The sequence below is a fragment of the Marmota monax genome, unplaced genomic scaffold (assembly GCF_021218885.2).
Source record: "Marmota monax isolate L192 unplaced genomic scaffold, Marmota_monax_Labrador192_F-V1.1 WCK01_AAM20220418_F8-fsc00062, whole genome shotgun sequence".
NCBI classification, from domain to species: domain Eukaryota; kingdom Metazoa; phylum Chordata; class Mammalia; order Rodentia; family Sciuridae; genus Marmota; species Marmota monax.
Genome location: NW_026695221.1, coordinates 9,546,922 through 9,557,290, shown reverse-complemented (window position 1 = coordinate 9,557,290; position 10,369 = coordinate 9,546,922). Strand labels below are relative to the sequence as shown.

The 10,369-nt window shown below is 48.2% G+C and overlaps 1 long non-coding RNA gene across 1 annotated transcript; it reads left to right on the top strand.

Moving 5' to 3' along the window:
- The first annotated feature begins 727 nt into the window (after positions 1-727).
- LOC124085142 (uncharacterized) lies at positions 728-9,070 on the top strand. Its single transcript, XR_006849356.2, has 3 exons — positions 728-858; positions 1,659-1,771; positions 5,695-9,070. It is a non-coding gene; the product is annotated as an uncharacterized LOC124085142 (long non-coding RNA).
- Positions 9,071-10,369: the final 1,299 nt, after the last annotated feature.

Here is a 10,369-nt window from a genome sequence, read left to right as displayed (position 1 = left end):
CGTGTGGTGGTGCAAAGTGTAGCACCTTATCAGTGGCTGCTGTCTCAGTCCAGGGTCTCCACTACCCAGTGGGGACTGGAGTCTGTTCTGTGATTGGGGAGGAAAGGCAGAGCACTATGATGGTCCTACTCTGGGCCTGCACAACACTCCCCCACCCCCAATCCCCACACCGCAAGATGCCTCACATCCTAATGTACTTTGAAAGAAGCAACCTATTATATTATATCATGGGAGAAGGTATCCTTGGAAAAAGGACTCAGAATATATTGTTTGAGTAGAATTACTGGATTCTGTAGACATAAAATCTAAGGTCCTTATATGGATTACCAGAAAATTCATACTCTAGTGGACATACTTCTAGGAACAGAGGTAGGAGGACCGGGAAAAAAGGAGCCCTTCTCATGTAACATAACCCATGAGCTTCTCCTGGGAACAGGACCAGAAGATGGGCCAGCAATAGGGATAATAAAGGAAATAAATGTTCATGGTTGCCCAACCCAACTCCTCTCGTCTATATTGCTGGCCTCCTCCCCAATAGTTTCAACAAACAGATACTTTGGAGATGAGAAAAGGGAGAATTAGTGAGAAAAGCATAAAGTAAAAAATAAAAGTGGAGGCTAAAGGGGAATCAGGAGGTTGGCATTTGAAGTAACATTAACCTGCTCAGAAATGGGTGCTCCCCAAAGGCCTCAAGACCACCCCTCTCACTCCACACTTCTAGGCGCTTCTTCCTGTATCTTTGCTGATAGGGGAGACACAGGAAGGCTTTGCCTTAAGGCACTGCTGGAGAAGGATGGCACCTCCACCAGAACCTATGATGCAGCAGAGAACTAGCACAACCTCCCTGACCTCTCACAGGTGGGTTCCGTTATCTCCATTTTACAGATTAAAAAAACAAAAACAAACAAACAAAAAACTGCTCAAAGAAGCAGATTTTCTTTTTTCTTTTCTTTTCTTTCTTTTTTTGTACTGGGATTGAACTCAGGACACTCGACCACTGAGCCACATCCCCAGCCCTGTTTTATATTTTATTTAGAGACAGGGTCTCACTGACTTGCTTAGTGCCTCACTTTTGCTGAGGTTGGCTTTGAACTCACAATCCTCCTGCCTCAGCCTTCTGAGCCGCTGGGATTAAAGAAGCAGATTTTAAAAAGCAGGACATATCAAGCCCTATCTAGGGAGTTCTGAGGCCTAAAATCCACAAACTCACTAATGCACTCACAAGTGTCATGGATACTTGGCTAAGGTGACGCAAATGAGCTATGGTCTCAATCCTCAAGAGGGAGAGATGGCATCCAAACAAATAAGGATGATGTAAAACATGATGGAGGAAAGACTTGGAATGGAAGGATGCCCAAAAAATATTTGAGAGGGTGGTGGTGTGAGTTCTAATCTGCTAGGAACAGGGAAGTTTTGATAGAAGGGTGGTATTATGGCTTGGATATGAGCTGTCCCCTCAAAGTGCCTATTAATACACAAGTGTTGGGAGGTGAGGTGACTGGATTGTGAGAGCTGCAATCTGATCCATCCATCCTAGTTTGAACTCTGGGTGGTAACTGTAGGCAGGTGGGGCATGAATGGAGGAGGTGGGTCATTGGGGTTGTACTCTAAAAGGGTTTATCTTCCCTGTGACCCCTTCCCCTGTCTCTGCTTCCCAGATGCCAATGAGGTGAGCAGCACTCTTCCACCTTGCCCTTCCGCTAAGATGTTCTACCTCACCTTGGACCCAGAGCAATGGACTCAGCTGACCATGGCCTAAACCTATAAAACCGTGAGCCAAAATAAACTTTTCTTCTCTAAGATGTCTTTTCAGGTCTTTTGGTCACAGTGATGCAAAGTAGACTAACACAGGTAGGATTTGGGCAAAGCCTTGAGGAAAAGGCAAACTTTTCACAGGAGAGAAAGACCTTCAAGAGAAAAGCATTCCCAGCCTGAGGGCTCCTTAGCTGAGGTGCCTCCAGAGCAGTAGCTGCACCTTCCTGTCTCACCCCACGGAGCCACACTTTCAACACACAGATGTTGAGGGCCTGTGTCCAGACCACCAAAGAGTAGCTGAGACAAGGCACTTGGGCAGAAAGCAACCATCTGCGGAAATTACTCCAAACAGATACACACCACCTCCCCCTGGCTGTGAGCCCTAGACCCCCACCTCTTCAGACATTTTTCTTCTCAAAAAAATCCCCTCACAATTAGCCCTTTGCCTGATTATGGAAGCAGAACCTCATAAGGTCTCTAGAATTTAAAAAGCCTGGGGACTTTCTTTCTCCTTATGTCTACTTTGTTATTTTTCTAACATTTAGATTTTTTATTTTATTATTTTTTTGGTTGTCAGATGATATTTTATTGAAATATTTTCCTCTGTACTTAAATGTCTGGGTATTGCAAGGCACCACTATTCATGTCATGAGGGTGGCAGTTATCAACATTGTAGCCCACAGACTAGACGGTAACCAGGATCTCTTTAATGGTTCCAGAAAGTTCTCTGGCTTAAGAGAGGTGCCACGTCTGTCAGCAATCTCATCAAAACTGATATTTCCATTGTGTTTAATGTGTTTTCTGTTTCTCTCTGTCTCTTAGTCATTTCTTGAGCACTTTGATGACCAGGGCAGAGGCTAAGGTACCACCTGGGCCTGTCTGTTTTGAATGGTCGATTTCATTGTCATCCCCAGATCCTTCTAGTCACCAGTTGCCTTGGTGATATCATCACCAACCTGTTTCGGAGACAGATCTAAGGGGTTGATCTTGGGAGTCAGGCAGATGTGACACCAACTTTGCCATTAGCACTTGAATACTGATTTTGATCTTGCTGGGGTCCATGTGGGTGAGATGGTAGAGGCACCTGGTGTCAAATGACCCTGGATTCCAGGTGACTGAAGAAAATTGCATGTTGGCCTCCTCTGAGCCAAAAGCCAAAAACTATTTTATTAATTTCTAAAGTTGGTTTTACATGATGTCAATATGAAAAAAGAGACAAAAGAACATATTATAAAAAGTAGTCTTCCAACCCCTGCGACTAGCCACTTAGTTCCTCTTCCTGTTCCTAATGTATCAGGACCTCGTGTATCTTTTTTGAGAGTTTTTACCTGAATGTGTTCTTTAAAAAGAAAACATCCTTCCCTGCTGAAACAAACTTTCTAGACTGTTTTGGAAATTCCCTGCTTGGAAGCAAAAAGAAAAAGTATGTAATTCCTGAATTGTGTAGAATTAGCAAAATTCTCCTCTAGACTGTATGTACAAATGCACAGTGTTTGTCCTCAGGATGATAAGAGCTAATGTTATGTGTGTGTGTGTGTGTGTGTGTGTGTGTGTGTTGTATACATTCACTCTTGTAATGCTCATGATACCCTATAGTCAGTAGTATCATCATGCCCATTTCTCAAATTGAGGCTCAGAGAGGTTCAGAAATGTTCCCCTGGATTTGAACTTGGACCTGTCTGACACATGCACCTCATTGACTCTTAACCACTATACACTGTGTTTAGAAAGAAGATGAGGAAAACTCTCTATATTTTGCAATCTGAAGTCTTCACAGGAGTGGGGGTCCTGCACAAAGAAGAGACTAAAATCTAGTCTCCCGTGAGGGTCAGGGAGATATCTTCCTGCAAAGAACATCCCAAGTTTTCTCATAAGATTTTTCTCACCCAGCTCATAGTGTGCACTGAATTTGAGGGCAGGAGAGAGGTGGACCAGGGAACTGAACCAGTGCACACCAAGAAATACCTCACTGTGGGGCAAACTGAGTTTCCAGGAGGGCAATGCCCTGAAGTAGAGATTCTCTGAGTAAAGAAGAGCAGAGCTGGCTTTCAGGGCGATTGTACTGAGAGATACACCTTTCCTAAGTCTGATCCACCAGTAGCTGCCTTTGTGGGAGCCCTTAATGGACCTATGCAGCCCCCACCCACCCACCCACAGCCATGTTGCACTAGTTTGGCCATGGGGGAGAAATGCCCTGGTCACTGTGAGGATGCAGGGCAATGTTTTCCAGCGGCATTAGAGGGCCTGTGTGCAGACAAACTTCTAAGGAGGAGCTTGGCCATCAAGCCAGACAGAGATGATTGCTCTAATAAGGACAAAGGTGGCTGGCCAGAGCCCTGCCTTGGCCCCAAGCTTTGGGTTAATGAGACTTCCCCTGGAGAAAGTGCCTCTTGGGAGAGTGGGGGTGGGGTGGCAGGGGGCGGCAGAACAGCTGGAGGCCAGCCATCACTGAGGCTGTTTATTAGGAGACAAAGAAAGAACTTTGCTCCCTGCACTGAGGTCAAACTCAAGGTATCCCAGGGAATGGCAGGGGAATTTATGAAGTGAGGAGGCAGCCGGTTGACAAGCTGTCATCTGGCCCCTCCCCAGCAACGCAGCCACAACCTCCCTCTCCTCAAGTCCTGGAGAGCAGTCACCTGGCTAGAGCAAGAGTCTGGCTACTGGAGGGGCTTCTGGGAAACAATACACATGCCACCACAACACAGGTGGTAGAACTGGTTAGGAAAGGGGAAGACAAACCTTCCACCCATTCCTAACTCATGTGCAGGTCAGACACATGCAGATTTGTCCAGGGCTGGCCCCTGGACCCAGGTAAGTGAACAGCCTCTGGAGCTGCTTGTGATGATCCCTGCTTCCAAGGACAGGCAGCCAGGTCCCAATTGTGTGACCATGAGGCAGAAACCAGGAGACACATGCCCCCTCCCATTCCTGCCCTCAAGCTCTTGGATGTATAAGGAAGGAAGGGATTTTCTGGGACTCTGAGCAGGAAGGAATTAAAGGCTATATTTTGGGACATGGAAGAAACAGATGAGGGGGGAATACATTATTTACATTCTTGAATGTAAATTCAGATACTTCAGGTATATAAGTGGCAGGATTTCCATGGAAATTAGGTTCTTTTTTTTTTTTTTTAAATGAAAGGAAGGTGTGTGAAACAGAAAGAATATGAGTGTGCAAATGTGTATGAGTGTGGTGAGTGTTTATGAATGAGAGTGTGGGTGAGTGTGTGTTTGGCTAGGCACAGGACAGCGACAAGAAATGCAGTCGTGCTTTGCCTTCATACCACATTTGGCCCCCATCCCTTCCCCACATGTGCACTCAATACCCTCACAGAGAACAGGAACTTTAGCCCTTTAGGAACATGGGAACAGAACTCAAGGTAGTCTCCTCTGGCTGAGTTCCCCAGAGTGAACCTTCCTCCCCTCCACATGGAACCTATTCTCCCTCCCTGCCCCCAGCTTCTCAGCAGGAGGACACCCACCTCCCATCCCCAACCCCTCCAAAGCTCTGGGAGCTCCCTCCGCCCTCCACCTGACCTCACTGTGCAAAGCCCAGCGGGTGGCTAAAGCTGCTGCCAAGTTCCATCCATCAGGCCCAGCACAGCCTTCTTCCCCCAGCAGGTCACACCACACTGGGCTAGTACTGTTAGGGGCCTCTCCTTTCCTGTGATGGCTACTGAGCAGGGAAAGTGAGGATTCCTCTGCTTCCCACCCTCCTCCTCCTAAGGCTAACACTCTCCCTCCCCCACCTGGTGACCTGCTGGGCTCTAGGAGACCAAAATTGTGGGTCAAAGATGAAAAATGCCAGCCTATTGACTAAGACACAGTAATAGGGCAGTTTGCATGTTATTTGCATAACCAGTTAATGCCGAAATGGAATGAGTGCCTTATCCTACTGCCGCGTTCCTCAGTGACCCTGATTCTGGACTTTTCTCCCCAGGTTTGCCACTTCTTTCCCAGATCCTGCAAAGTACTGGAGACCAGTCCAGGCCTGCAGATGGCCCCGCCACAGTTCAAGGAGATGTGTTTTCACAGTACCCTGAGATAAGCCAAATTCCAGTTTGCTGGCCTCTTCCCCTTTAGCCCCCCAGATCTGTGTTTGTGCAGAAGCCCAGAAGACAGGATCAAGGCCCAGGAGCCTACAGCTGGTGGTGTGTGGATTCCAGCAAGGGTGAGGAGAGGCGGCAGGGCAGGTCCAGAGAGTGGAGGGAAGTGAGGGGAGGCAGCATAATGCTTTGGGGCCCAGTGCTAACAGATCACATGTGATGTTTCTCCCCTCAATGTTCTTTGCTCAGTCGGAAGTTTCTGGGACTGTAATAAGCTTTAGTTTATACACAACCAGCTGCATTTTTCTACTACTGTTTGTGAGAAGGAAGCCAACCCAGCATCCTCCCTGCTCCCTTTGGCCTCAGCAGTGGCTTCAAGCTGGGATCCTGTGAGAGCCAGGAAGGCATAGTCCACAGGACAGATGAATCACAACCGGACCTTCACCCCCTGGTCTGGTCCTGATAGACCCTGACACCACCACCCATCCCCAACCCCTCCAAGGGTCTGACATTGATTCAGAAGGTTTCCACACAGCACGTTCTACACTTGCCAACACCCCTCATTGCACCCTACTATAAAATGCACAGATAGAGGGATACAGAGTTTGAGATGGAGACCAGGCAGTGCAGAGGGAACTAGGTATTTGTATTTGCATGTGACATCCTCTAGAGACTGGGTATGCATGACTCTTCCCATTCCACACTCAATACCATTCTCAAATCTCTGCTCCCAGGAAGCCTCTCCCAAGATGGCCAGGCTGAAAAAGAACAGGCCCCATCTGTGACTTGGGAAAGAGTGGCCTATGGACCCAGGGGGTTGGACAGAGAAGAGGGATCCAAACATAGTTCCTGAATCCAGACAGCTGTGAAAGAAACCTCACCAGACTATCTTGGATACAAAAGAAAGCAAAACTCTGGCCCTGTAACTGATATAGGATGGGCCAGACAATACCCTACTGTGTATTATACTAAGGGACCTTGTAACCCTAGAGTACCTGGCACCCAATCACTCTGCTGCTACCAGGTCACAAAGGCAGTGCACAGAGGAGAAAGGTGTCTCTTAGCTAAAGCAGGGCCATACTTGCCTTCTCTGGTCTAGGCCAGAGGAGATGACCCTAACTCTCCCACCTCCTTCAATTCTAATTAAGCCCTTTTGGAGATGCAGCAGGGTAAGAATCTAGCCAAGCTGAAAACATTCCCCTCAAGGCTGACTGGCCTAGTGGTAAGCTCTGGGATCCTTGGAGGCAGAAATACAAGTCCCTATCTGAGTGTACAAGTCACACAACATTTCTGTGATTCAGTTTCTTCCTTATAATCAGGACAAAGAACTCAATTCCTTAAGTGTGTTAACCCACATAACAGTTGGAGTGGACCTGGCTCAATAACAGCAGCTGCTAAGCTCTCAAAGGCTATGAGGGCGTGAGAGGTAGTTGGAGAAGAAGAATGGAGGCTGGAGGCTTCCCTGTGGACATTGCCCCCACCCCTCATTGCCTTAATTCTGCTGCCCAGCTCCTACTGGAGGCAATAAACCTGGTTTGAAACCCAGTTCTGCCTGAGGCTGGCTGATTGGGCAGCCTTGAACAAGTGACTCACCTAATTGTCCTGAGCTGTAGCCCTTGTCCCACCTGGCCCGACCCTGTATATGAGCACACCTGACAGCCAACAGACCCTGAGGGGAATGGGGGTACCCTTCCTTGTTCTGTGTGAGTCAGGACAATGCAGGCAGACAGGGGTCTCCCTGGATTCTGATCAGAGAGAAAGCAATGATGTCCATGAGGCCTCAGGGTGATAGGGAAACAGAGGATACCAGGAGTGTTGTAGCTTTCACTCTGGGAGAAAGTTGGAAACTTGGTGATCTCCCTGCTCACTGGCAGACTCTTCTGAGGCTGGGCTAGGCTCCTACCTTGAAGAAGGTGGTGTTGCAGAGTGGCTCACTGGAATGGCATGTGATACCCTCCAGGGAGAGAAAGATGAATAGCACTTTCAGGCTTTAATAAATCACACACACACACACACACATGGCCAGCCCAGCCACCTAGAGACAGGTGGACTTGGCAATCATTTGATGCCCTAAATGACAGCATCTCCCACATACCCAGGGGCACATAGTTGGCCAAAGTTCTTCCAAGAAGGCTCTCATGAAAAGGAACCCATGCCTGAGCAGCACACATACACACACCTGCATGCCCATGCCTACTATTGGGTGTGGCTGCAGACTGATATCTGTCCCTGAGATCTAGGTGGGGCCCCTGGATGCAGAATGCCCAGTAGATTGCCACTGGGACAGGCCCAGAAGCTTATCTGCCCTAAGCCCTTCTCTGCAGGGAGAGTAGAAGGAGGGAGGAGGAGCCTGAGTGAGAAAACAAACTTCAGACTCATTATCCTGCCAGGCCCCAATCTCTGCTCCCAGCACAATTAAAGGTCTCTAATCCAGAGTGAAAAGCAAACACAAGATCCCCTCTTGTCCCCCTGCTTCCTCTAATCAGGGATTTGGGCCCTGGCTCCTGTTTTCAATACAAATATTCAATTAAACTTTCCTGGAGTTTTCAGTAATTGGGTCCCAAAGAGGTGGGCAGTCCTGCAGATAACATGCGACAGACCCCAGGGCAGTCCCAAGAAATGCAGACATACCTGGGGACAGAGCAGCAGGCAAACAGGGAGAAAGAACAGAAAAAGAGAGGTACCCAGATTGCCTCTGATAATCAGAAAACACTTCCAGAGAGTTCTATGCCCACCAACTCTGGCTTCCTCTGAGCTGGCCTAAGAGAGGAAGTGAATCTTCAAAACAGATTGTGGACCTGCTGAGACCTACTTGTCTTGGTCACAGCAGCCTCTTCTAGTCTTAGCTCTAATCCCATCAATTCTGAGTCCAGAGGGGCCAGCATCATCTCCCAGGCCTGGGTGTGTTTAAATCAAAACATTCCAATCAGTTCCACCACCAAATCCTTTCAGATTCTTCCACCTTCAGTAGAAATTGCTGCTAGAAATAGTCATTCCTTTTCCTGCAGTTGAATGGCTTCAAAAGCAGAAGTTTCTCCAATTCCAATGGAAAGCCTAAGAAAAGAAAAGTCTGGTCCATGTTCCCCTGCATTTTAGGGCCTGAGCATGCCCAGAACAGGGTGTCTGGGGTCTCCAGGTTATTTCCTGCTGGTTGCCTCCAGTTGAGGTCAGAGAGCAGAGCCTTCAAGGGCTCAGCCCCAGTTCCAAAACTGAGCTGCTGTATCACAAGGGAAAGAAACTTTGCTCCTCTTCCAACTTCCAGAGATCACTTTCCTCCATCAAAAATTTCTCTTACAAATCCTTAGATACTTAGAGACCCAAGACACCAGGATCCAAGTAGCGGATCCTGGTGGCACAGAGCAATTTTTAAAATAAAGAAGTCGAGTCATAAGCAGTTAGAAGCCAGGATGGGGGTGGGGACTAAAGAAGAAGGCCAGCTGGCCCTTCTAATTACAAACCCTAAAGCTCTCTTGACAGATCTGCCAGTGTGGGATTGACTCCTTTAGCCCATGTAGACTGCACCTGGAGGTCTCTGCTCATGACCTCTAGACAAAGGACAAGTTTGATTAGGAAAGGAAGACATGAGAGGAAAGGCTAGGAGTGGTCTTGTCAGAGCAGGAGGGAGACAGACTCCTAGACAGCTGGCCGGGGTTGGTGGGGGATCTGCACCCCAGGATTGAGCACCAGAAGGAACAGAGGGAACCTCAATGTTGTGGCCTCCCTATAAGGAAAGATAACTGTAGGGAGATTTCAACTGAACATTTCCTGGTTTTCCTCCTCTGCTAACCCCTGTGAGTTCCACTGGTGATTGTCTGGGATCTCTCCAGAACCTAGTCTATCACACTTTCCCCAAATGCTGGGTCAGCTGCCTCAAGTTTAAGAAGGACTGAGGGCAACATTTTAGCCCAAAGATGCTCATCCTAGTGACCAGAGCAGGCAGGAGGCTCAGGCCAGGTGGGGCATAGTCTGCCCCAGCAGAGCCAGAAGGCAGTGTGTGAAGCCTGCAGGGAGAGCAGTTTGGGAGACACTTCTCATGGCATGGAGCCCAGGAGGCAAAGGCTGAGCCAGGAGCTTCCAAGGGAGTCTGGCTATGGGATTTACGAGTCTCTTGTTCCCATTAAAAAAAAAAGGCTCTAAGGCCTCAAGTGCTCTGGAGAGGCTCGCTCTGTGGAGCCAAGACACCAGGCGGGAGGGAAGCTGGCTCCCCTGAGAGGCACTGTCCTTTCTCCTCTGTGGCAAGAGTCAGAGCTCCCCCGACACCTTGTGGCAATCCAGGGCTTAGAACATCTCTTAATTTAGGACAAAGGGCAAGCAGAAGAGAGAAAGAGAATCATGTTTTCTTGGCCCTGAGCCCTGGATGGAGCCTCAAGTCATAGAAAAGTGGCAGTGAAGGTCACAAGTGCCATGGTTCTCGTGCTACGAACTGGGGGCTGGAAAACTAACTGGTCACTAGATGGCGTCTTAATTTCTTCCCAGGATCCCTTCTCACCATTATTCTAGAAGTTTCTCCAAGTTTGCTAGCAATTTCTCTTCTTCTGCTAGTTCTCTTATTCTGCTAGGTTTGGGGCA